The sequence below is a fragment of the Passer domesticus genome, chromosome 4, assembly GCF_036417665.1.
Source record: "Passer domesticus isolate bPasDom1 chromosome 4, bPasDom1.hap1, whole genome shotgun sequence".
NCBI lineage: Eukaryota > Metazoa > Chordata > Aves > Passeriformes > Passeridae > Passer > Passer domesticus.
This window is the reverse complement of record NC_087477.1, coordinates 30569822-30597264: the sequence shown is the minus strand read 5'-3', so window position 1 is coordinate 30597264 and position 27443 is coordinate 30569822. Positions and strand designations below refer to the sequence as shown.

At 39.6% G+C, this 27443-nt stretch overlaps 2 long non-coding RNA genes across 10 annotated transcripts in view; one reads left to right on the top strand and one right to left on the bottom strand.

The window, feature by feature from the left end:
- LOC135298838 (uncharacterized) overlaps positions 1-19173 on the bottom strand; it is a 195045-nt gene extending 175872 nt beyond the window's left edge. For 6 of the 9 annotated variants that reach the window (XR_010360904.1, XR_010360903.1, XR_010360911.1 and 3 more), the window contains exons 1-2: positions 19014-19173; positions 17642-17775 (exon numbers count right to left, since the gene is read on the bottom strand). This is a non-coding gene — a long non-coding RNA (uncharacterized LOC135298838). Of the gene's footprint in view, positions 1-308; positions 515-14832; positions 14936-17641; positions 17776-19013 lie in introns of all 9 variants that reach the window. The other 3 variants (XR_010360907.1, XR_010360909.1, XR_010360908.1) reach the window with 3 other exon arrangements.
- LOC135298839 (uncharacterized) lies at positions 18964-26642 on the top strand. The gene is made up of 2 exons (XR_010360912.1): positions 18964-21022; positions 26442-26642. It is a non-coding gene; the product is annotated as an uncharacterized LOC135298839 (long non-coding RNA).
- Positions 26643-27443: the final 801 nt, after the last annotated feature.

The following is a 27443-nucleotide window of genomic DNA, read 5'->3' as shown; positions in this document are numbered from 1 at the left end:
ACCAATAAGAAAAAGACCCATGTGGGTTTAACATTAACAAAAGGACTTCTATAAACGTCAAACAGTACACAATAATTAATTATTTAAGATTGAAACTTTTTCTGTCTTTGCAAAGCATATATCCAGAATTTCTCACATCTTGAACTATCAATAATTCTTGTTCTTTCTTGTTCCTTATGATAAATATAAATGTATTCACTTGGTTTTTAACTCCTTAGCTTCCCATGAGAAGGTTTAGAAATTTCCCAGCCTTTCTTAGCTTTGTGTCTACTTTCTGAGGCCTTTTTGCACTTTCTAAAGTCTTTTACCTTTTTACTTTCCTACAGTGGATAACTTGGAAGCAAATTCCTCTGCCATCCAGATACAACTTTTCTGTGGCACCACACGATACTGCACCATCTCAAAGCTTCTCAGAGGGAGACACCATCCTTCAGGTGACTCTCTATCCTGGCACCCTTGGAACACTGCACTGACATCTCTGGAGAAATCAACCACCAGCATCCAAAAGTTTCATCTGTTTCAGGGACCAAAAGGAGACATCAGAAATTCACCCTAGCAATAACAACTCAAGTTCACCAAGTAAGTTCTGGTATTTTCCTGTGCTTTCTAGAGCAGACACAAATACTGACTTAAACACATCTGCAAGGTATATTCTCAGCCAAAATGAATAGAAGATTAAATGTGCAAAGAATGAAGCAAAAATTCTGTAAGACAACCCAAGGGAAATAATAGGTCCTATCACATATCATGTTGTCTAATGTTTAGATCATTAAAATCCTTGAATGCTGCCACAGACAAACACTCTCTCTTGTGGAAAAGAAATATCATCTCTCTTGTAAAGAAGCAGGAGAATAGCCTTAAAAAAATGGTGGAAAAAATTTGACCTTTGGGTTTTGGTTATGAAATTATATTTACTCCATCCCTTTCTGAATAGGGATTTGATTTAACATTTTAAAAGGCTCTAATTTCCAGTTTCATAAATGACTTTTATTTTTTAATATGACTGGCTTCTAATTCAGTTGAGCATATCTAAAAAGTACACAGTTAAGTAGAAACCATATAAATATTATTCAGCTTCCAGGAAGCCTCACTGCAATTGGCAAGGGTAACAACCATGGTTCAGCTTCAGGACAGCCAAGAGGAAGGACATGAAAAGGCACAAGTGAATTAAGTGAGAAACTTCAGAAAGAGGGATGAAAGGCTTTGCTGGACATTATTAGTGTATGGGAAAAAAGAAAGGACTCTCAGACAACCTGGAGGAGTTTAGCTGTACACAGCCCAAGTACATAGGAAAAGCCACTGTCTGAGGTGCCTTAGGCTGTGAGCAAGAAACCTTTCCTACTATTACATTTCATTCTTCCTAAGGGAATTTGGAGTTTGTCCACACACTTATAAATGAGCAAAATTCTTCCAGCTAGAGAGAGGATCAGCGATGGAACCACTGAGCTACATTTCTACCTGCTGATTTGTTAGCAGTGAGAGCTGACAAAAAATTTTGTTATGGGTTGCACATTTATGGTCTCAGATTTTATTAAAAACTGGTGGAACACATTCCTTATAAAGCCTTACTTGGGTGTTATTTCTGAATATAGAAGGGCCAGATTTATAAAGTGAATTAGGGATTACTGTTCTTTTTGGCTGTAAGCAGCTCCTTATGTTATTGAGTATAAGGGGAGGGAGGAGAAGGCACATATCTAATATGTGTCATCAAGTTTTTGCTTCTTACTTGAAGCCTTCTTCCATCTTTCTCCCCATTTTGCCTCCTGTCTCATCTAGGATGGCTGTTTTGAGGAATTCAGCTATAAAATGAGACTGAAACCAGGTCCTTGAGCTCTTATACTGACCAAGAAACATAACTTCATTTCCTATTGGCATCTGAAATGTGGCCAGCTCAGTCAGAAAGTCACTGAATGCAGAGGACTTGGCAGACATTCCGTGTAGGAGACACAGCAGAATAATTGTCCACCCTGCAGCAGAGCTCCATGTGTGCCAGGGATCACACCTTTCTAATTCCAGGCCTGCAGACCACAGACTGAGAGTCATTTGGTGGGGAAACAGGAGTGGGATATTGCTCTTGAGAAACACAGGAAAGGTCCAATTCCATCTGTGGTGCTGCCTCTACACCACATGCATTATCTGGCTAGGTACAGACTCCCACTTCACCTAAGGCAAACCAGCATTAGCAGCCTCACGTGAGTGCTGCTGTAAAAGCATCTGTAAAGTGCTCTGTGCCTGTAGAAAAGCAGAGAACAGATACCCTGAGGACCCCTCTGGGGCTGCAGCACTGCTGTTTATGGGGGCAGGAATCCTTCCAGTCATTTTCTCCTCCTGAAGCATTTATAACACAGTGAAGAAACAGAAATAAAGCACTGAGTTTCTGGCTTTAGAGTGGTGTGTATCCCCACTCCAAGTTTCCTTTCAATTCACCTTCTCTTTCCATTTGTACTCTGAACTGCACAGCACTTCATACTGGCTTTAAAGGAATTTCCACACCTCTTAACCCAGTGTGGACTGCCTGACATTGCTGCTTTGTCTAGATGATTTATGTATTTTTAAAAACATCACCACGTTCTGCCAGTTCAAAAGTCACTAAGTCAATGTCAGAAAGAAAGAAATTATTAAGGAATTACTTGAAAACAGCCACAAAATGAAACTTTTCTTTCTGGTTGCCATCAATATTTTTTTAAAGGAATATAATTTTTGTTACTGACAACTAAGCTGTTAGGAAGTTCTGGGATTTGGAAGTCAGTCCTTAAATAAGAAAGATAAAACTCATGGGAGGGAAGGGGAAGCTGAACACTAAAGACCCATTGAAAAAAGTAGAGCAGGCTACTGGGAAAACAGCGAAGACAGAAAAAAATTGAGGGGAAAAATGCTCCTGAGGAAGTGGTGCCTTTGTTTTACTCCCCAGATATGTGGAGAACCTGCCATGCTACTAGATCAGTTTTCTTTGCCTCCTTTTTAAAAACAGCCAAGCTAGGTATGGAAAGAAATAACAATATTATTCTTCAAAGCCCAAGGGCCACCACAGCAAATCAAATCTTTTTGAGTCAGCAGGACAGTGTGTTTGATAAAATACTGTCAAGTTTGAGCAGCATAACCTGGACCAGTATGATGGAAAAAATATAGGCAAGGGCATGCCATGGGAGCCAAGCTGGGATGGAAGCAAGGGAACTGAAGTGTGAACTCTGTTTCAGAGCAAAGAAATTATTAAGAAGCTTCCCAAAGGCAGAACTAGGTACCCATGATACACATTATTTAAACATGAAGGGGAGGAAAGCATCAGTTAGCTACAACATAAGGGATATTTATACACTTGTAAATGGGGAAGTGCTCTGATTTACAAGGTAGAACAGCCAAAAGCCTTGCTTCATTACACCTGTGAGACCAAGAAGGGCTGTCTCTTACCTACTTTGTATTTTAAAGGCAGAAGCTATCCAAACATTTTGGATTAGTATAGAAGCATCTTTTTTCAGACACTTTTGCAATATCTTCAGTTTTCCAAGATTTCATAACAAAACAATTAATCTATCCATATATTTTCACAAATTCTTACTGGATTCTTACTGAATTCTTCACCAAACAATTCTGAAACTTTTAACTTATTTTAACTTGGGGGAAATATTTTTTTCAATGTTTACTCAATGTCAACATCGTTACTGGTTCTTTTTGCAGTGCCCATGTTCCTCATTTTTGGTACTGATATGACTTTCCTCTTCCATGTCTCCTCTCCTTCCCTCCTGCTCCCTCAGTCCTTGGACAACAGTCTGGTTTGCAATGGCAGATGGATGTGGTAACTTTCTTAAAGAAACAACAATGTATTAAGATCAGATTTTTGTATGCTCTGTATATTTGAACACGTTTTAAATACATGTCACAACATGGATGCTCAGCTGTATGACAAGCACAGTCAGTGTGCTTTCTTAACATACAGGGGACAAACTCCCTGAAGATCATAATTAAATAACTATGCTAAAAGGCCCCTTATATATACACATTTGCAAAATGCAACTAGTAGCAAACAACACTTTCTTCCTTATCTTCTACTCTTTCCTTCCTTTTTTATTCTATTTTCAGTGGTAGTCTTTTAAACTCAGACAGCAAGGTCATCTGACTAATCAGATAAGAAAAACAAAAATAGATGAGCAAAGAATTTATTTTGATTTTCCTGTGAAACACAACTAAATAACCCTGAACACACCCCACACATATATTGACTAAACCATCAGACATATTTTGTTTTTATAGTCAATTGAAAAAAAATGAGATTAAGCTATGGTTGTTGTTACATGCCACTTTAAAATACGTTTGTAGTGTTAAATGCAAGAAAACCCACAAGCTATTTCAGTATTAAAAATGAAATATTTAATGAAGAATAATTGCAATGTATACTTCTCAGTTTTGCTTTTTTACTTTCTGCGACAGGCAATCCCAAATGTATCTTTGACAAAGAGACTTTTCACCCAGAATTTATACTTGGCTATAATAATTAGAATGAATACATCAACTTATTCCAAAGCTAAAATAGCCTTGGTTGATGAACTCCAACATTATTATTTCAAAAATAAGCATTATCTTACAGCGGCATGTCTTCACTACCTGCACGCACTCCGAGGAACATGACTGCAGGTCAGGTAACCTCCTTTAAAATCATATTGAAAGAGGTGATTGAAAGAAAGCATGAAACATGCATGCTGGAGGAGTTGTCTTGCAAAAAGGAAGCACGTCCAAGAGCTACACAAGCCAACCATTGCTTTCATCAGGACCATTACATTACTGTACAATCCAGAGGAGCTGCTGAAAATGGAGCACGCTGTCCTAAGGACCAAGCAGTGTACGTAAATACAGGGAACTCAGAAGTTCCTATAGTGCCATTAGCTAAGCCTGGAAAATAAAACAAGACCAAAAAGGGGTAGATAACACCTGACTGTAAAAGCCAGTCAGTGGCAATTTAGGAGCAAAGCTCCCAACGCCTAATTCCCAGCCTAAGATTTAATTAATGTCAACTACAAAACCTTTCAGACTGCTTTTACAATCTAACCAACAAGAACTAAAAACATAGGTCATGTTTGCAGAAGTGACCTGAAGCTCCATTGTTCAGCATCCCAAATGCCCAAGAGTCAAACTGAAATCAAAGTCTCCAGGAACTGTGACCACTTGAAACAGGATATTGCTTGCCTTTGCTGCTAAACAGCACATTTTTTTCTAGAGTGAATTTCTCACTTAAACATCTATCTTGGTGTTAAGGAATGCAAATAAAGAAAAAGACCCAGTGAAACTACAAGTAATTTATGATTAACCAGCGCATCATAACCCAAGAGTGGAATAACAGAAAATATTTTATATTTTAATGTGTACCCTGCTTCCTTGAAGACTGCCAAACTTCAGCTAAGTTTAACACAGATTTTTCTCTTTAGGAGAGAAGCTTCATGCCTTTTAATTGCATACCTTTAAAAATGCATTTGGGTGTTTTTTAAAGGTTCTGGCATTTTTAAAGTATATGTCTTTTTATTTTTTTGGTTTTTGTTCTTGTTATAGGATAGAAATCCTAATCAAGAAAGCATTACAGCAGAGGAATAATTTCATACATCTACTACTCTGCCAAACTCTCCCACATAGTTTTGATCCAAATACTGCTGACGAAATTCTTCTGCGCGCCCTCACAGATTCAGTTTGGCTCACACCTTTAAGTGGAGACAAATATTGGTGGGGAGGCAGAAGAGAGAAACTGCTAAGCTTCCATTTATCTTCCTAAACATAGCACTCAGATCTCCTAAATCACTGAGCTTCACAGCAAAGATAAGATTTGTGCTGCTAAGCAGCCCAAATATTTTCCCATCCTCTCCTGAAGATGGACAATTGAAGTGCTTGCTAGGAGACCCAAAAGTGATGAAAAGGATGTATTTGCAGTCATACACACCAACTCCTGAAGACATAAGACAGCATGACAGCACAGCTCAGTGTCTGCTTTTTGCAGCATTCCTTGATGCTGGGAACATTTTCAATTAGAGAATTAGTAAAGAGATGTATTAATGTAAAAGTAACAAAATCCCAAAGACTGAAAATATGCAGAACTGTTAAAGTGCTTGAGGGAAGGCCAGGATATAGAGGAGGAAAATGTGCCAGAAAGGAGCCTAAATTTTAGTGTTCTCCACCGGTTAAAAAAAAAACCAAACCCTTTAATTATTTAACAGCAAGCATTTACTTTGCCCAATGAGATCAAAGCCTGTAACCCTAAAGAGACAAGGCTCAGAAAGGATGAGGTCAGTCTAATGGTTGGTTTTGGCTTTTTTTAAACACAGTGCAACTGGATGCCCTGAAATCTATGCAGGAATTCGCAAGAAAAGACTGAGATATTAGTAAATGAAAGTTATATTATTATAACAAACCTCAGTTATATTATTATAACAAAACTAAAATGTACCCTGAGCTCATTCAGTACTTTGAAATATAAGTCTGTGTCTGCGTTGTCACAGGTAAACAAATAAAAACTAACAACTGCTCCAATGTCTACATTATATCATAGAAATTAGTCATTAAATTGCAATATTGTTTAAGACATGCACAGTGTAGAATGAAAACCGCAAGGATCTTAACTGTGTCAATATTTACCCCAAAGGCCACTTAGCAAGTTGGACTTGTTTTCAAGAAAGCAAACAGCGAACATTTGGAAACAGTGCTGTCTTTTTTTTCCCCCTGTAGAAGAAGCATCTGGTTTTGGCAAGGAAGGATAACCACAGTGAGACACAGCCCTCTTGTAGACACTCATTAGGGAGCAGTGTGAGCTCAGTGTGGAATGCTGACACTTAACTCTCCCACCAAATAGAAAAATCCCATCAAAGCTGCTTTCAAATGGAATCCTGGGGAATAGCACAGTGCCTAAATCATTCTGTTTTAACAAAACAATAATTTTGGCTTCCATTCAAGAGTACAAAAAAGTTTAGAAATACTCTTTAAGAAGTGAAGGAAAACAGTTATAAAAGGGCTTGGGGGGAGGGACTCAAAAAGTTCCTTTTGAAATGGCTGGGAGGAGCTTGGTGACCTTCACTAAACAGAACCTTTCCTAATTTTCTCCCAGAAAATACTTTATGCAAACTGACATCCTCAAAATCTCTCTTGTCTAGTGATATTGCTGACTAGGCAAATACTTCTCCTCACACCCTGAACTTAAACACTAGGGCTGGTAGGATTTTCACTGATGCAATTACTATAAAGAAGTATTAAAGGCATGACCAGTTTAAGAGGAGGCTGAAATCTTCCCCCTGTCAGTCCTGTACTGGGAGCGAGGAGGGAAAAGCAGGGGGAAAGGGTAACCAGTACCTGGGGCTGTCCAGAAGGAGATAGGCAGGATTTTGCTTCTCTAATTTACCAAATGGCAAGGCTTTAACTAATTTCTTCACAGGGTCTGCATGTTTCTCACTCTTTTCCCGTAAGTACAATTGGGTAACATTTTCTTACTATAAAGGAAGATACTGCCCTGCACATACAAGACTGCAGATGGAGAGGATGGGTCACCAAGAAAAGATTAATTACATGTTCTCCATTCAGGTAAAAGATGTGGAATTCAGCTTCACAATTCATCCTCTCCTTACTAAAGGTAAATCCTCTGGAAATTCAGCACCAAGAGCACAGGCTGTCCCCCACCATCCCTTCTCAGTGTGACACACTGCTACATTCAGACTGGCACAGTTAGGCACTGCATATCCTAAGCACATGTGCCTGTTCTCCCCTCACTATCAGAAACCAGTATCTTCTACAGGTAAAAACCATGTGGGAAGACATTCCTTATCAGATGTTAAGAATCTGATTTGTGACCAGCCACCACAAAACACACAGCCTCAAAGAGATGTAGAACTACACCAAGTCTAATTTTTTTTCAAAATAATTATTTTACTCTAAGCTGCATTCAACTCTCTAGGCACTAGGCAATACATTGAGAAACAACCCAAAACCAGAGTGGTTCTTCCTTGCCAGTTTTCCAGTGCTCACTGCCACTTCCAGGATCAAGATTAGGAGAACAAAAAAGTCTTTATTACTGGATGCTTCATGTTTTAACTCTGCTTTATTTGATATGAGAGGTGCAGCTGAAAATGGGGCAGGGTCACCACTACACAAGAATCTTCACATACAGGGCACTCCTAATTGCAGAGCTTTCTCACTCTCTCCCTGCTGCCCTTCCCCACAAGCCATTACAAGTCCCACCAAGTCAGTGTTGCTAAACTTGTGTAATAACTCACTTCCTCTCTTCCATGCCAGAAAACAAAAAAGTCTCTCCCAAGTAAAAATGGATCTAAAGCCTTTGCTAGGCTACAACATTCTTAAACCCTGCTGTTCCCTCTGCCTCTCAAGCCAAGCCCACGGAGCTCTGAAGTCCTTTGTGCTTTCATCATTACACAGATCCACTCTTTCCCTTTACCTAAATTTTTTAAAATACTTTTTTTTTTCTTTTCATCTTTACCTTATGTCTTCTCTTTTAATTTTAAAAATTCTCCCTTGTCCAGGCTACTCTATTGTGGATTCTGACTCAAATGAAATATTTATGGCTCTAAATATTCTCTAACATCCAGCACCACAGGCTGTGGTCTACATCCATGGCTGTAGACTTTCCACTAGGCTTGCTACATTAAGGCAGTGTAAGCCTCAGATCATGGATTCCCAGTCTCTGTAGTCAGAGCTCAGTTGACATGGCTGGAAATTATGTCTGCCACTGGGGTAAGCTCTTCCTCCTCTGCTCAGACAGTGTAGGGCTGCAAACAGCTCCTAACCTCCCACTCCCTCCAGAGCAGCTTCTCCTCTCTCACTCTTTCCAGCACTGAGGCTGCTCTAAGATGTCCAGCTGATGTCCAGAGCTAGGCACAGTTTGTGCTCTGCACTCCTTCATCCAAAGGGATGACATCCTCTTAGGAGCCACATTTTTACATAGTCGTGATGCAAACAGCATTTGCAAACAGCAAACTTTCTGCCAGACCTATAACCCTACCTCAAAATTAATATTTTCTATTTTGCATCATGGAAACCTGACACCTGGTAAGCCATCCTGAACAGGACTAGCCCCCCAAAAGGCTGGGCAGCACTTCATGGATATGTCACAGAGCATTAAGAGAGTGGTCTTAATAATTTTAAAGTAAACATTAAATACTTTAAACTGCTCTTGAATAGAAAAAACATATCTCTCCTGGTAACAGGGCTATTTTTAATGGTTTAACTAGTGTCAGAACCAGTGATCTCATTCATGGGTGCAAATCACTGATGCACCAACCATGCAAATACTTTTTGAAGGAATTTTGGCAGGTATTTTCAAAGAACCTGCAGGACTTTTGATGCAATAGACCAGCTCCCTCAAAGAGCAACTCTAACTTTCAACTTTGTCACATCTAGGATCAGTAGAAAACTAGGCATTATTCCTACTGTCAGAGTTTCAGCAGTGTCATGGTTTGATCATAACCAACAACTAAATACCACACATCCACTTGCTTGTCTTCCTCCACTCTGGTGGATGAAAACAAAAATAAGATAAAACAAGTGGGTTGAGACAAGGATTGTTTGGTAATTGAAGAAGTAATAATAATAATAATAATTTATAATTTAACAATAATAAATAATAATAATAATAAATAGGAGACAGGTAAAAGAAAAAAATAAAGCTCAAGAAAAAGAAGGGATGCACAATATAGATGCTCACCACCTGCTGACCAATCCAAGACAGCTTGACCCCAACAGTGAGGTAGAAACTGCTGGCCAACTGCTCTCAGTTTATACACTGAGCATGGTGTATAACAGTGTGGAATATCCCTATGGATAGTTCAGGTCAGCTGTCCTGGATGTGTTCCCTCCCAACTTCTTGTACAGCTACTCACTGGCAGAGCATGGGAAAGTGAAAAGCCCTTGGCTTGGGGTAAGCACTGCTGAGCAACCACCAAAACATCAGTGTGTCATCAATGTTATTCTCATACTAAATCCCAAACACAGCATTGCACCAGCTACCAGGGAGAAAATTAACTCTGTCCCAGCAGAATCCAGGACAAACAGGAAAAACACCCTTTTGACTTAGTCTTAAAAATAATCAATCATTTTCCATGAGAGAAAATAATTACGAAGCATAAAAATGCTGAAGAAAGGCAAACTCCACACATCAGGCATGAACAATTTCCAAAGAGTTGCCATTTGGAATAAAAAACAGTGGCTTAAATCCCTCACTTAAAAAAAAAAAATAAAAAAGCCTCTTTGTCCTTTCTTGTCTTCAAAACCAGCTGTAAATATTTGCTAAATGTCACTGATAATCTCACTAGAAATCCTCACCAGAATTCTTCTTGACTAGATAATTACACACCATCTGAGAATGAGAAAGCAGGATGGCCCAATGAAATTTATCTCTTGCTTGGACCTATCCACTCTTCTGTAAGCCAGTCCTGTACTCATACCAGACTCTTTGCAATATGTGCAATCCTTCTGCTTTGACCTTCACATCAAAGACCTCTTATTTGGACTAAGCCAACACTTTAATGCAGTATTTCATGAAACAGATTCTCTGGTAAGAGTCAGCATTTCAGGTGAAAACATCACTGTCTAATTGTTTACTTATATTTAATTATTTTTTTTTTAATTTTTGGTGTGATTTTGAGGAATTCAGGACCTCCAGATCAATGGAAGTGCACAGTACTATGTCATTTTAACACAATTTTTTGGTACTGCAGCTCTTTTGTCCATACCCTGTCATGGTGCACTTTCCCCCTTTCACCATCCCTTTCTCTAAAACAGAAGGGGAGGAAAAGTGTAGCACCTCAGTTTCCCAGAACCCACTTGTCTAACATAAATTCAGAAACAGCTGACAAGCAGTTGAATGACAGACTTGTGCCAAAGCAGTTTCTTAGAAGGGACAAGATCTTATTGGATTTTTTGCAAGAAAAAACAGCCTGTCCTTACCTTACAGCAGTATGGTTACTGCACATAAATTAGTGCTACTTGTTGATGGTTTGGCACCTGAAGGGGAAAGTTGTTGCTCAGGCAATTTACAATAAGTCTCCTATTTCAATACCACTTCACAAGGCCTCTCTTATTTATTGGGTTGCCACCACCAAGTTTATTGCCTAAATCAATTTTTATTAATACTCAAGGAAACAACACAAAATCAAATAGAAATACCTTGTGGAAAACCCCAAACCATTGATGCGAAAAATCATTTAGAATTATTAGCTAAATCAGCTTAATAGACAGCCCCCCCAAACTGGAAATTCATAGGCTGATACAATTTACATATCCACTGATTCAAAGGAGTTATATGTACAGCACGTAGATTTAAAACCTTGCTTTTTTATGGGAGCAAATGTTTATTTTCTTCTACTTGAAAAAGCTAGACCCAAGACCTTGTGCTATACCCACTATCCAAGCATCCATTCCCCCTTTTTAAAACTTCTAACTTGTTATGTAATGAGGAAAACAATTATTGTTGCACTGTGGCCTTGCACACAGCAAATTCAGCATATCTAGCTGCTGATGGTATGTGGGGAGAAAAGCAACAGCATCTCACTCTTCTGGACAAAGCCCTTTCTGGCTTCACTTCTCCTAAATGGAATGCTTCCAAGGAGCCAAAGATCTTGTGGAAAAACTGGTTCTGAGTGGCAGATTTTGCTGCCCCTTCCCATGCTGACTAGAGGAGACGTTCACTCCAAATTCCACGTCCTCATTCTCCTCAGTGGCTGCTTCACCCCAGCAGCAGGACAGAGGGACACAGCTCTCCTAGGTGCCAAAAATTCTGTATCCTACTTTTTAATGCAGCAGCTTTTTGCTGAGGACATCTGTATGAGTGAAGGAAGGGCTGCTATAAACATGGCCCAGCTCTGGTGAGGTTTGGTGGGATTCACAGGCCTGACAAACCAACTTAGAGTTGAAGAATCCTCCAAACTCCTCTTTGTGTAAGAATCAAATCTTTTTCGAAAGGTGGCTGCCAGGGGGTAAAGGCTGGATGCACTTTGCATTCCCTTTTTTACTGTATTGATGCATATTTTGTTTCTTGTATAGAACAAAACAGGCTTGCTTGCTTGTTTGCTTTAAAAAAAGAAAACATTGTGCTTGTGTAAGTCAGGCCATGTGTCAAACATTCAGAGAGCAGCATAATAAAAAGCAGGTGCTAGGATAAGCTTCCAAACTTTTCACAAAAGCACCAGCAATAATTTATTGGTAACTACAGGTCATCCCACCTAGCTTGTTTTCCAGAAAGTAGATCACCTGTTGGTCTGGCATAGGCACTAAATTGAGCACTTATCTTTTCCTTTGTCACAGTGGTTGTTCTCATACTCTGAAAGGTCCAGTTCTGCATTTGTTTTTTGAATAGGACAGAGGGAGGGACTACAGGGAAACAGGAATTTTGAGCACTGTCTACTAGACAATGGCTGTGAGAAATGGAGGATAAAGAGGATAAAATATTCTGGAGCTGGCCCTCTACATGAGTCCTGCAGCCCCTAAGAGATTAACAAAATGAAGAGTACAATTGATAAACGCTGAAATATTCTGTTATCACTGCAAAATAATGAAGCAAAAGACCTCTGTGCTCTGTGAACTTTCTGTTGATACATTTCAACTCTTTCCCTGACTTGAGATCAATGGTGCTAAAATGCTGCAATTTCCTCAGACATTCAGATCCTTTTGTCATTGCTGTATTTTTGACATTACATTATTTTTGACATTGAACTGAAATCACAGAACTTCACTTTGCAGCACTGCTGAGCTCCTTCTAGTTTACATGGAGAAAGACAAAAGTGAAAAACTGACCTCATTTAAGTGCCTAACCTGAGAGCTGAGCTCCTGTAAACATCTGGTCCTCTATACCTGGCCAAAACTCTTTCCAGTTAGATCTTAGTAAGATAGGTGACGTTGCTTTCACTTAAGTTTAAACATCTAAGCCTGTCACTTAACCACTATGATAGAACCAGACAAGTCATTCTCCAAAGGCAGTTCAGTGATTTTAAAGAGGGTTTCAGTCAGTAGTTTGGATTATTTAAAAATGCAAATGTTAATGCACATGGACCCCATCTCACACCCTTGGGGTAGATGAAGATTATGGGGCTTCTCTGAGAGATGAAAATTGAAGCCACAATTACAAGAGTCTCACCTTTGAAATCAAGAGTTTCCCAATGTTCACTTTGCAGTAGCCTACCAGAGGGAAAGTGGGAAGACAGAGGACAAAGCCCATCCAGAGGACAACATAGCAGCTCCCACAGAGCACCTATGTGTTTGCCTGTCTAACAAGGACTGGCAGCAACAAGCTATCAGAGAAACGCTGTCACAATAATGAGACAAGCAAACAGAGACAGAGGTCTTTTCCAGAAAGTAATCAGTTTTTAAAACAACACAACACTTTCTACTTCAGTTTACTTATACATTTACAAGCTGACGATGCTATAAATTTGAAGAGAACTGTCTTCCATCCTACTTTGATAAATAGATTGCAGACAGCATGACAGCATTTTTAAATTAAGAACCTGACTTTCATCAAGAGAGATTTCGCAGAAATATCCCCCTCAGCAAACTTAACCTGAACTTTCTCAATCACAAGAACAAAGCCATGCATCCATCCTTCAGGAAGAATTTGTTCTGTCCAAAACATTTTTTTTTCTCCCTGTAATAATTCCTGTCATAAACTCATTCTCTTGCTGATGATGATTACATTTCAGCTATTACTTATTTTTTGGGCCACAGTCCTTAGATTGCCCTCCACAGAGGAGTAATATTTGCTGTAGATGCATTAGACAATGTATCAATACTACTTCAGCCTGTTGAAATGCTTCCTTAGATACACACTTTGAGACAATAAAGGATTATGAAATTGCAGTTTATAGCTTTTAACCAGTAGAATCTTGATAGGTTTGCAAATAACTCTTCAGCATGAAAATGGGAAACAGTACCACACCCCAAGATTTTAAGAGCAAAGTAGATGTATAATCCAACCAAATGGATTAGGTGACTCTTAGACATTAACAAATGTCACACTATTGTTATCTAGACATCGAGTTTTGGGACCATAAGATGGCAAACACAGCATTTCATATGGGGCATCTTCCACCTCCTCCCAAAGCAGCCATCCATGCTCCAACACAAGCTCAAACGTTTTGAGAGAGATTAAAGTTGTGAGAGAGTTATTCCTACCATAAAAGTACCTGAGTTGCCAGTCTCTTTCTTATTCTGCTTGAAATGCTGAAAGGTTTTGAATGTTTTAAGCAGAGCTGGGCATCAAACCTTCATCTCCCCACATCCCCAACACACAGGCTAGGTATTGGGCTGCTGCCTGGTAATCAATAACTTTTGAACACAAGCTTCTCCAACCCCTTCAATATCTTCTTGGACTTTTAAAACACAGGCAGAGAAATGTCTAGAAGGCACAGACAGCTGCTCATTGTCTGTGCCCATGTGGGATAAGGACTGCTCATGACTTTAGATGGAAAGAGTGTTTGGGTACTTGGGGCATTCAGTAGGAGACTTGTGGCCTACACACTGATTCAGCCATAGAGGGTCACTTAAACAATACTGATTATTAAAATACTTGGAGGAATCTCTTCTTAGCCTCTTTGTGCTCTGGTTTGCTAGGAATAATACAGAGAATTGCACTTTCCTGCCCCACAGTGTGGTTTGCAAAGACAAAGAAACCTAGGCAGCTCAATTCTATGTGTTAGAATACCAAAGATTGATTTGAAGAGTCAATCACTCCTATTTTTCACCTAAAGCATCCACTCTCAAGAGAAAAAATGAGCTACATACATTTTACATCAGCTTGTGCATGAAGAAAGACAGGTTTAGTGGATGGAGACACTTCACACTGAAGCATACAAATTGGCTCACCATGGGAGTGAGGCAGATGAAAATAACTCTCAGAGTTAAGGAATGACCCCAGGCCAGTCCAGTACAGGAAACGTCATCCAGTCTGCAAAAGTAGTACCTGCATCTTCAAAAAGTGAAAGAGTCCTTTTACCAGCAGAAGCTAAAAATATATTCCCTGAATAACTCAAAGGTAAATGTATTTCGGAAGGAAAAATGGGGTGACTGAAGGGAACCCCCGGAGGGCTGCAAGTCATCAGGTGTAATAGCTGAGACTCTCTTCTAGGACTTCTCTGCATAAAGAGTCTGAGATGTAGGGCATGTGGGAGGACAATCTCTCATGAGGAAACTCTAAAGGAACTCCCTTGAGTGCACGAAGACATACTTTGTAGATCAGTGGACTTATACCAAGTGCAATTTTCTTTCATTCCTTCTCCTACAATTCACAACTTGGATCTAGTTTGTAATTTAGAGGGTTTGGGCATGTTTTATGTCTTTTTATTTCCAGTTTCACATTCCCCAGTCTGAGTTGAAGAGAATTTTCTGAAGCCTGGCTAGCATCAAGACAGGCTGCAAAAATGCTTAAAGCCAGGTATTAGTGCAACAGCTGCACACCTCTCCTGCACATTTCTCCCAAGTGTGAAAATGTTAGCTGTGTAGTGACAGAAGAGGAGGAACTGCCTGCCAGTGGTCAGAGATTGATGGAATAGCCCTCTGGTATGGGGTAAGGCAATCAGAACATATCTGAATCCCAGGGAACCATTTGCAACAGTGCGCAATGTTATTGAAAGATAAAGCCATTGGGCTTGCACAGTTGGGCCTTACAGAATCAATTTGCAGCTTACAAGCCTCAGCATTGTGGTTTCTGTCCTGCAGTGTGAGAATTTGTTTCTACCAGGCTTGCTACAAATTTTTAGCAGGAGTCCTAACTTGTCTCACCACAGCGTCAGTCACAAACAAGTTGCTAGGGAGCAGCAAGCCACTGCACGTCAAATAAAGTGTGCTTAGCCTCCCTCCATCCAGCTACTCTGAACACTCCTGAACTTGCTAAGATACATTTGGCCAGTCATGCCTTAACTTGTAAGTATCCTCAAGACTTTTGCAGCAGCACTTCAGTCCCCAAAAAGCTCATCCAGCTTTAACATTGAGCCTAAACGTCAAGAATTATCCCTGCGCTCTTTCTGCTTCCAAATTATATTTGACACACGATGTTACAATTTTCAAGCTAAGTTGTTTCCTTTTGGCATTCACAAGTAGTCTTAAAGCTTCACAGTTAAATCTGTCATGGCGTGATCACATCCTAACAGAATCATCAGCTCACGACCACCCTCTCCCAGTGGTAACTGAGTGGTGTTCCTACAGCAGGGCAGCAGATTATTTAGAGGGAAACACAGAATTAAAGTGTTTTTTGCTTCTTTAAATACAGCTCACCAGAGGGAAATGAAAAGCAGACTGCTATGGCTGCACAGTCAAGTGTTTGAAGGAAGAGTGGTGATACCCTAGTTTATGCAAACTGTTTTGTTCCATAAATTGTTAATAAAAACTCCATTTCATCTACATATGCTTCTCTAATTATTTTACACAACCAAACTCTTGAATGAAATGTTATCATGCACCAGGACCAGGTATAGACTGAGTGGGGGAGGCAAGTTATGAGCACATGTACAAGTTAATAAATATGAAAATCTTTAAGAATTTTAAGCATTGTGGAAGTCCCAGCAGTCATATGCACACAGGCAAAAAGGGCATAATCCATAATCCTTCATGTACAGAGGAACTTACATGTCCTCTTTCACTTGTAAGAAGCTAGTTTTGTATTAATTAGTGAGCTCTAATATGCCAGTAACCTACTGCACAAGTTTTGTGTCAACACATTGGGATTATTATTGCATTTGCACGAACATTGTCACAGAGTTTTGATGGCTTTAATTGAGACATGCTTTCTCTGATTATATTTTAACAAGATTTATGAATAAATACCGCAGCAAGAAGTCTGCAACATCTGGATGAGTCTTGCTCAGAATCATGATGACAGCATTTGTTTTATCAGAGTCACTGGAAAATACTCTTATCTCTGATTATATGACAAGCAGCAAGAATGCAATCTGTGTGTCTGGTCTGTAGGCTGATTGCTATCCCTTTAATAGTCTGCATTGTTAACAGTTGTGCAGCTTGAACTGTTTGAAAGCCTTTTACCTTCATAATAGAATAAAAAAAGCTTCCCACCTGTCACCTCCCCCCCAAATATAGCCACTTCTCCCCCTTTCAGTAAAGATGTATGCTCCCAGGGAAGCTAAATCCCAGCATGCTCTTTTAGAGACTGACCTTTATAGAGATGCTGTCAGCCCTAGATCAAGTGACATGTAAATATGATGGGAAAAAGTGTCACTGAAAGTAGTAATCACAGCCAGAAAAAATTAAAAATAGAGGGACATTAAGTCAGCCACCCAGTCTTCCCTTTCTCTTTAACAGCATAAGCCCATAGAGAAATAAGAAAAAAAAACAGAAAAGTAAAATTTGTAATTCTCCTTAATTGTCAACATAGAAAATATTTTCCAAGACCATTGTATAACATGACCATATTCAGTTGTTTCCAAAACCATCTTTCCTACAACATTCTACCATCAGCTTGTTAGCATGTCTTGTTTAGCTGTTATGTGAGATAGTAAACCTCTTTGCAATGAATGAGTAATGTTACAGGATAAATGGTAACCAAACTTAAGAAGACCCTACCAAGTGATGTCTAAGACGAATGCAATGCAACTTAGTATTGTTATATTATTAGAAAAAAACCCCAAAATAACAAAAAAATGCCACAAGTGACAACACTCACCATTCTCTTCCTATGACACTTTGAGGGATTTAATTTCTATTTGCAAATCTCAAAATCCATTGTAAAGAGCAAGAAACTGCTGTGTGCTGATTGATGGAGGGTCAGTGACCTGCTCTCTTGGCTAGTGAATTTTGCTGGTGAGGAACAACATAAAAAGCACGAATTAGGACTTTCTTCTCTATACTTGGGCTCTGCAGCACCTTAGTATAATGCTTTCGGATTATTGACTCCATATCATCACATAATGATTGATCTTCCTACAGTCATTGCTATTTAGAACATATCAAGTCTTCCCAGCTAAATAAATTATCAGTGTTTAGGCATTCAGACCAAAAAATTAACTATCTAGTCAAGTTCTTTGTTAAGAGACCCTCAGGGTGGGGGAAAGGGGGAAGCAGACAAGAGCACTTATTGTTTTCTTGTTTCCCCCAGCTGTATGGGTTTATGATATTATTATAAAAAATATGCCAGGCATATTTAGTGGCAATATTTTTATTAATTGCTGCTCAGGCAACTCACTTAATTCTGAATGAGCAGATGTTGCTCCATTAAAATAAACCACAGCATCTCTTCTGAGGGAATAAATGATGTTTACCTGAGATAGTGTTTCACAAGAACCTTTATGTCTTTATTACTTTACTGGTAGAAAAATAAGCCTTATAACAATGGAATTTAACAAAGAAACGGTATCATAAAATAAAAGGTAGAGTTAATTGTCTGTATATGTTTCTTCAGTGAGGCTGAAGACCAAGATTTTTATTATGGAGTTTGCATTACAGTAAAACAGATTTTTTAGCATTTAATTAGGTACATGTTAGGTACAGGTACTTTTTTTTTGCCAAGAAGAGAGGATCTATTGTTTAATTTTGTCCCATATGTACATATTCCACATATGTGTAGCAGTCAAGAATCCTTAGAGTGCATCTTGAGCATCCTTTAGGAAACAGCACAGTGCAAAGCATTTGTGTATATATCATATTTAAAACATGTAAATGGAAAGCTAACAGTCAAATGTTCATCGGAAAAGGTTGCAGAACAAAACCACAGACTGACACATTCATTGGCACCAGCCATTGCCACATGCTGCATGTAGGGACCTGGGCAAAGCCGCTGTGACATCCACAAACTAAGCCAAATCTTGCCAAACCTCGAAAGAATCTGCGTTATTTTGGTGATAGTCATTGACTCACACATTTCTCTTTGCACTATCAGAGGAATTGAGCACCCTGCTCAGGCAACCATGCTACCCACAACCTTGGTGTCACCTCCACAACCACAGCAGGTAGCTGGGAATGACCATCCATTGCAAATCCCACCTCTGGACAAAGGGAGTTTCAAGGGTTCACCATCTCTCGGGTCAGAATGTCATTACCTAAATCTCAGCAAAGGCCTGCAATCTCCCCTTGGCAAACAGCCAGTCTGGGCTGGCAGGAGGCATCCCTGTCCATGGCAGGGGGTTGAAAGTAGACTAGATCTTTAATGTTCCTTTCAACACAAACCATTCCACGAGTCTATGATGCTACGATTCCATGATTCTGTGATTCTACAATTCCACAATTCTACTGGCAGTGGACAACTGGTTCTCTAACTGCAACACAAGTTACATCTGAAATGCAGCCATGCACCTATTTTTTCCCCAAGCCAAGTGATTTATTTTTTCCATATCCACCTTGGACTGCTATCTGAATTTCTGGAAGCTATAAACTACCACAGATATGATTTTGGTCATATAAGTAAGGACAGTATAAGCCCTCAAAACCCCCAGCTGAAGAGGGATTTGGATTACTGAAGCTTGGCAGAGAACATGCAGAAGTAACCAGGATGGGAACTTCAACTGTGTGTCCAAAGCCTCATACAGGAGGTGCTGCACCACTTCAAGGCAGCTCCTGTGAACCTGACTGAAGACCCAGCAACAGACTTCTGTTAATTCCATACTACTTCTCCCCTCTACATGTGCCTCCTCTGAGACCCAAAGCTGCCTACTTAGAAAAAAACATGGCTTCAAGGATGCTTTAGTTCAGTTTTGGAAGTAGGTTTAGCCAAACAGCTTGTAACTTCAGTGCAGTTTTGCAGGGCATACATACTTTGAGGAAGTGGAAAGCACCAGCAATGCAGCACAGCCAGAGCCATGTGGTGCTGCCTAGAGAACAGCGGGCCCACTAGGACACATGGGCAAGGAGGGAAATCTTTGGGCAATGTACAAGGCATGGAATCAGTCAAAACACTGAAAAAAATTCAGAAAAATCAAACCTCTGCTTCCAAGTTAGCCTGGGCTGATCAAATCACTTGCTGTCACATTCCTGATTTTTTGTTTTTGTCCACTGCAGATTGTGGCCCTGCACTTTCTCTATGCCAGCACTGGTTTTCCTCCAACCTTGCACTGAGCCATTTCAGTTTGCTGAGCTGCAGGTAGTGAGTCACCACACCAGCTAGGGAGAAGGTATTGTGTGCTCAGCTCTGGCCTTCCCACCAGACAGCCTGCCTTTGGATCAGCATAGGTGGCTCCACAGCCATCCCTCAGGCCCTGTGAAAAGCTTCCCAGGGCTCTTCTAATACCAACATTCTCCTTTACCTTGAGATAATTGTTTTTTTCTCCTGATCTCTCAGAATAAGAGTCCAAAGACAAAGGTCCCTTTTTGAAATCTGGTAACTCAGATTTTACATGGATGGATCACTGGAAAAAGTGCTGTACTAGAAACCTCTTTCTTGAAATCCCTCTAGAAGCAACCCAGCAGCCTAGATTTGATGGATATTTAATTCCATGAAAGGCTATCAGCCAATCACTCACAGCATACATAGTCCTCTCCAAATTCCTCAGAATTAAAAGTTCTCTCTTTAATACTTCAAGGAACCTCTTTCATCCTTCAGCCTCTCTGAAACACACCAGAAAGAAGGTCAGATTTCATAAACTGTTGGCATTTTTACTGAAGATATTCCACTCTCCCTTCACACATTGAACACATCCTTCTTTCTCTCTTCCATACAAGCACTTAGTTCACATAGGAAGAGCAACTGACCCAATTATCAATTTCCTCTTGCTGTTGATTTTTGCTTAAAAGAGGAGGTAACAACATGCAAAAGCTCTCCTGTGGGCAAATACTTCAGATGCTGCTTAGATAAGATCTGTATTAGGAGTTCTCAAGAGTCTTCCCTTGAGAGGAGCTTTATCTCTCCCTGACATAGTTTGTGGAGTAAAGAGGAATGTTTCTAGATGGGAGTCTAACCAGAAAAATGTGAACCTGAAACCAGGTATTTAAGTTACTGGCTGGGATCATCAGGGAAAAACTGAAATATCCCAATGCCTGCTTCTTCAACAATCCTGTAATGAGAAACAAAATGATGACAGAAAGCTGCACAAGCCAAAAGCACAAGAATTGCAATGTAAGTACTATTGCAATGTGACAGCAAAATGAATGCATCAAATCCAATGTTTGTGCTGGTGGCTGCCTTTTACTGCTCTTTGCGTTGTAGAATACAATTTGGATGCCTTGGGCCTGAGCTGCAGATGAGCAGCTGTAAAGTTGGTTGTGCTAAGCTTGACTTAGCTTTCTCTAATTTGTCTTGGTATGAGTTTAGGCCTCTGCTGAGTACACAAACGAAACTTGATCATTCTCACATTAATTAACACCTGCAACATTTGACTGCAAAATTGCTTTAGACGTGCCCAACACCTAATCCCATAGAAAAAGGAGAGCTGTTAAAGCATGGATTGCTCCAGTAGTTTAAAATCATTGTGCAAAGTAATTAAAAACATAATTGTGCTTCCAATTGTTAAGACACTTCATTACTTCCTCAATACTCTGTTACTTTCTCAGTACCAAGTCCCAAATGTATTAAGCTGCCAATACTTCCTAAAGCCCACAGAGGAAATTCAGTTTCAAACCAAAATATGCCTACAGTTATTCCCCATAATCACTGCAAATACTTAATTACAGAGTACCAAGAAATCTTCATGCTGCTTCCCTCCAACTTGCCTTATCAACTGGATTAATTCCTCTTTTTCTATTCCCCTGCAGAACTTCTGCAGTGTTTTCCTTTTAGAAGCAGGCACCCAATGTAGAATAAAGAGAATGACTGCAGCTAGATATATTATGGCTGTCAAAGTAATTTGTATAAATAATATTCTGAAGGCTAGATATCAACATGGATTGAATTTTATGGTTGATTTTCCAACTCTAGATATCTGGCCAGGTACAAAACTGACTTCATTTTGAGATACAACAGTACATCTACAGGAGATAACATTAGTATCTAATCAACTAAAACATTTGTAGTCTGAAGTTTTTGAGGCTCCTAGTATTCTGGACATACTTCTTTACAGGTAAATAGTCCTTTTCAAGCACTGAAATACAGCAGTTAGAGCCTGTCAGCGTGATATACATACTAAACCCACTTAGTTGGCTACTTAAACAGTACTTCTTTTAAAAGATGCACTCAAGATAAGTTCACTACTTGCAGACAATTGCAACTTTAAATTTCAGAAGGGAGTTTAGAGCTGATGAATAATTGGTACTTCTAAGTGAAAACAAGGGTAGGGAAAAGCCAACACATATTTTGGAGACTCCATTCCCATGAAATGGCTATGTAGAAACTGACCAACTGACCTAGCACAAAACTCCAGTGAATAACATTGCACTTGCTCTACTACTCAGCACCAGCATGATCTGTTCTGAGCCAAGGCAAAAATGAAGTAATGTTTTGTGACAGAAAGAAAATCCCATTACTAGGAAGTCAAAAGTGAAATGTGCTGTTGATTTCATGCAAAGTGAGACTGCCATGTGATTTGGTGAAATATTTTTAAGATGCTCTAGAAGCTCCTCCATGCAATAGCAATATCTCTGATTAAAGGCAGTGTTATGCTAAGACCCATTTAATAGTCTTATCCTGACCCTGTGTAATAGCTCTGAAAAGATCTCATCAAAAGTTTGAAGTTGTCAAGGGAATGGTTGGTTGCATGGGTTTCATTTCTACACTTAACCCCCAGGGTAGGAGCTGCATCTATTCTGGATCAGATCTCTCATTGAAATCCACTGTGCTACAGAAATGAAGTTTTCCTCTACAGCTATCACTGAAATCATTCATCAAACCCCACAAATTGTCAGAAGGGGTAGAAGAAGCTCCTGCAGCGAAATAAGTTTTGGAGCCTTATCGGGTGTGTTTCCCTATGCATCCAGACAAGCAATTATTAAAAACACAAGGCTAGAAAATACACATTTCTATTGTGAAATAACTTCTATTGTGGATAAAAAAGTGTATTTCAAGGGAATGGAAAATGCCGTGTGAGTAGCCCTGAAGTGATTTTAAAGGTATGGAAAGACCTGCCTTCCAGACAGATCACTTTGAGTAACACAGAGAACGCTATGATAATTCCAGCCCTATCTGCAGTAGTCTAGGAAATCACATCCTTGTAGCTTCATAACAGACAAATGGGATGCAACACAGGTATAACCAATTCTTATTCTGGCTTTTTGCCCTGTTCACATCCAACATGGAGTCTACATATTTAAAAAGTGTGTATTATGCATCTTACTAGGCACAATTCCCATCGTGCAGTGTTTTGAGGGAGACCCTCACAGGAGGGATGAACACCACACAGTTCATCTCATAGGAATGCTTTCTTGCAAGAAAGGTGATACAAGGATAACTTCAAGATTGGTTTTGAACTACTTCAGAACAATCCATGAACACTTCAGACAACAAAGCTGTCAGGCCTCTTCAGAGAAGAGGTCATAATGAAGGTACAGCTCTTTATATGTCAAAGTCACTATTTTGCTGTTTGTTGTAATTAGTAATATCAACCAATTGACTCCTTCTGAAAGCAGATGAGAAGACAAAAAAGTAGTAGATGAGATAGACACAAGGCAGGCTGGAAGAGACAGGACAGTCTATCACAGTTTCTACCCCATGAGTTCACTTACCAAACTCAGCTGGTGGAGCTAAGAAGTGACAATAAAGAAGCTGAATGGCTACACACTTCTCAGCAAAACTCAAATGTCTAAACCCTTTGAGTTTTATTTCTCAACAGAGCGAACACGTGCTCAATGGAATTAGGCTGAAGTGTTACAAAAGTGTGAGAAAGCTACAGGTAGAGCTTTCACTGGCAATATCAGACAGAGGATACTCTACAACACTCCAGCAAGGTCTGGGGTTTCTAATAAAACCTTTAGATGTTAAGATGTCTGAAAAAGTTATGTTTCCGCAAATTCACCAGTGAATTGTGACACCAAAGCAAATGTGCAACAAAGCTTAGCAAATGCCTGTTAATAAACTTTAAGGTAATACAAAACTATTCCCTATCAATGAGTAGAGTTTTGATAGTAAATAATTTATCTCCAAGTATTGTATGAATGTAAAACAACCATATTTGTTTTGATAAGAATGTATAAGCCAGTATTTCACTTGGTGATCCTAACAGCAACAGCTCTCCCTAACCAGGCAGATGGCAGAAATTTCACTGAACATTTTCCTATCCAGAGCTCTTTGCACAGAAGGCAGGAGTTGCCCTCTCAGCAGCTATCGGGTGACCTATTTTAACCTTTTCTTCCTCTTCCTTAGATCCACAACACCTTTATTTCATTACAGAAAGGAACAATTAAAGATTACTAGAGTTCCCAAACAACTACAATAGCCAGCCTTAGAAATTCCAGTCGATTTTGAAAGACTCTAATCTTTGAAAGGCTGCATTCTCCAAGTGTTAAAGACAAAGCGTAATGACCATGGCTAAGCTCGCAAGATGAAAGCAGAGCAAGAATAAAAAAAAAAAAAGGAGGTTAGCATCTCTGGAACACTCTATGCCAGACCTCTTTATTTCCAGTCAAGTTTCTCAATCAATCAGCTACGCTCCGAGAAAAATGTAATGTCTTTCCTTACACATTAAGCTACAAAAGAAAAATGAAGGCATAAAATCATATATACTTCCAGCAAGCACCTTCTGCACTATGCTGATATCTGGCCTGCTGCACTGCCTATTAACATCTCAATTTCTCAGTGCTGCAGAACAAATGGGGAAGAACAAAGCATGAAAACTTGCTTTTACATCTTGATTTTCACTCTTCTTTGGGGACATGGAAGTAAGCAGACATTAATTTCTTGGTTCAATATTTTTAGAACATTGCTGCTGGAGAAAAGACCTGGGCATGGGAAGAAAGGAGAATATTGAAGTTAAACAAAAAATAGGAGAAAAAAAGATCTAAAGGTTCCCAGCTAGAAGGACAGTGCAGTAAAAGACATCTCAAAGAACAACAGCACCCTCATCGATACAAGTCCCTGAGCAAGGGACAGCAGGGGTCTCTGGCAGCTTCTTCCAGGGAATTACTCATGCCAGTCAAACTTGGCTGACTACCTCAGCTGACAAAGCCTGTGTATACTCTGGAAGAGAAGGGATAGAAGTGAGGATCATGGCTCCAGCAAATTGCCCAGGCTCTTCCAGACTACAGGCAAAAAGGATTAAAAAAAATTCAATTACCTCTTTTTATTACATTTACCTGCACTACAGGTTTTAGAATTACCAAATATGATCTTTGAGTGAACAGTGGGTGGGATATGAAGTGTTTCCTTGTAGCAGATCTAGTCCATTTTAAGTTAGAAATATTTTTTACTGGCACCTATGTGAGCTAAGAAGCATTGGGAAGACCAGTCTTTTTTTTCACAGAGCATCTTAAAGAGGTTTGACTTGCTTGGTGGGAAGAAGGAATAGTTCATCCTGTCTTAGAAAGTAGACTGGTCTAGGTGACCTTTTGATAATGCTGTCAACCTGCCATTCCAAATACATTTGGGGTCAACAATCATGACCTGGGTCAAGGATACGCTAACAAACATCTGCAGGTTGAAACAAAAATTCAGCCTCCAACCTCAATCAGCACTGGAGCCAGGACGTATAAAAACCAGACATTTTGCGATGTGGCTGCAGTACTAAAAAGGGACAGCCACAGGGACAGTAGGAAAAAGCTTTGCCAGCTGACTCATCACATGGACAAAGTCTTGCTGGTCATGGATTGCAAACGAGGACTCCGTGGTTAAAGGCTAAACGACTTCCTAATCTAGTCAGGCACTCTGTTCCTCTCCTTACATCAATATTGATTGTGATGTTTTCTTACAGTAGGTTTCCCCACCCCTCATTTATATAGGGTTCTTTTCTAAATGCTCCCTCTTTGTGTCTTGTTTGCAAATTCACTGATGCCGAATCATTTCCTTCTAAGAAGCTCATGAATAAAATATGAAGATTATAAGTCCAGGATTCTTTGATGTGTTTTCAAGCATTAGGAGCTCAATCAGTCCTGTGCAGTTATCCCTTTGAAGTTTCAACTGGGCATTTTCTTCCTCAAAAAAGAAAGGCTTCTATCCTTTTGAAGGCTGATTATCTTAAAGATACACTATTTATTTTGGTTTTATTCTTCATAATTGTTTAGAAGTCAGAGGACAGCACGAGGGTCAGAAAAGGAAATAGTAACCATTAAAGAGGGTCACCTTTGGGGTAAACATGGATTTATGAACCTACAAGGACCTTTTGACTTATCCCATTTCCATACCTACAAACATCAATGCAATTACTTCAATATCAACCTGGAATAACACAAGGCAGACTCAAGTTAGATTATTCACAGAAATGTAGAGCAACAACCATTCCAAGGAAGGGCTCTACCTCTTACCTTGGTACAAGTTAAGTGACCAAGGAGCAGTGAGTAATTTCAGAAAGACACACTAAAGGAAAAAACCTCTAAATTTTGCCATGTCTCTGCTTACATAGAAATACTGCCCTTTGAATGTACAAGTACTCATAATGTGTTATGCTACTTCTTAGTTTTGTCAGGTTCCGGGAATGAGATGTGACTGTTCAGAGCCTGAGCAGCTCCCACAGCTTAAACACCCGTCTCCTTGAAGAAGTGCATTAGTGCCTTGCAGTGACATTCATCATAAGGCACTGTGGAACTCAAAGAATACTTTACCCAAAGCACTCCTATGCAGTCATCCTAAGCCCAGAAATAAAATCAATTTGCTTTAATTCGTTTTCTAGAGACATCATTGTCTGCCAGTTTTTCTTAAGGAATGCTTCCTTCAGAAGATAAAATTTTCCTCACAAGGAGACATGGTCTTTTATTCTCCACGCTAATTGCTTTTTTCAAACTATATCCTAAAGAAGTGATTTGTGCAATTTCTGTAGTTGTGGTCTTTTTGCAACAATGACATGATTCAAGTATGTCCAACTCAACATTATAATAGCCTGCAGTAAGCTGCACTTAATATTCAACTCCACACAGCTAGAAAATTAGTCAAATAACAAGACTAATCTGTATTGGACTCTGTAAGGCTTCAGTATCAGCATCACTGGTAGAAAAATTATGTATTTTTCTGCCTGCAACATCTTAATACTCATTGTTTTGCTCACAGGTGGATTCATGGAGGCAGCAAAAGAAATTAAACTTGAACACACACATCTCCAGACTACCATAACTCTGCTTATGGAAATGGCCAGATACTCACACCGAGACATCTACCCTGACTCCAACACATATTTCTGCCTTCACCCACCCATGTGTGGGAATCTGGGGTCTTACCTTCTAGTCACCTCCTCAATAAAGATGGGTTTGTAAAGATGCAGTGAAGTAAAATGCTAAGACCCTCCTAAACACATACACGTAACACCAATGGTCAAGCACCACATGGAAAATCAGCCTCTCTCTGCTCCAATCCCACCTGGACTGTAGAACACCTGGATTAAACAGTCCAGAAGACTGTTCAGCAGTCCAGCAATACTCTCCAAATCCAGCAGAAAAATGATCTCACACCATCCCCACCTTCTGCT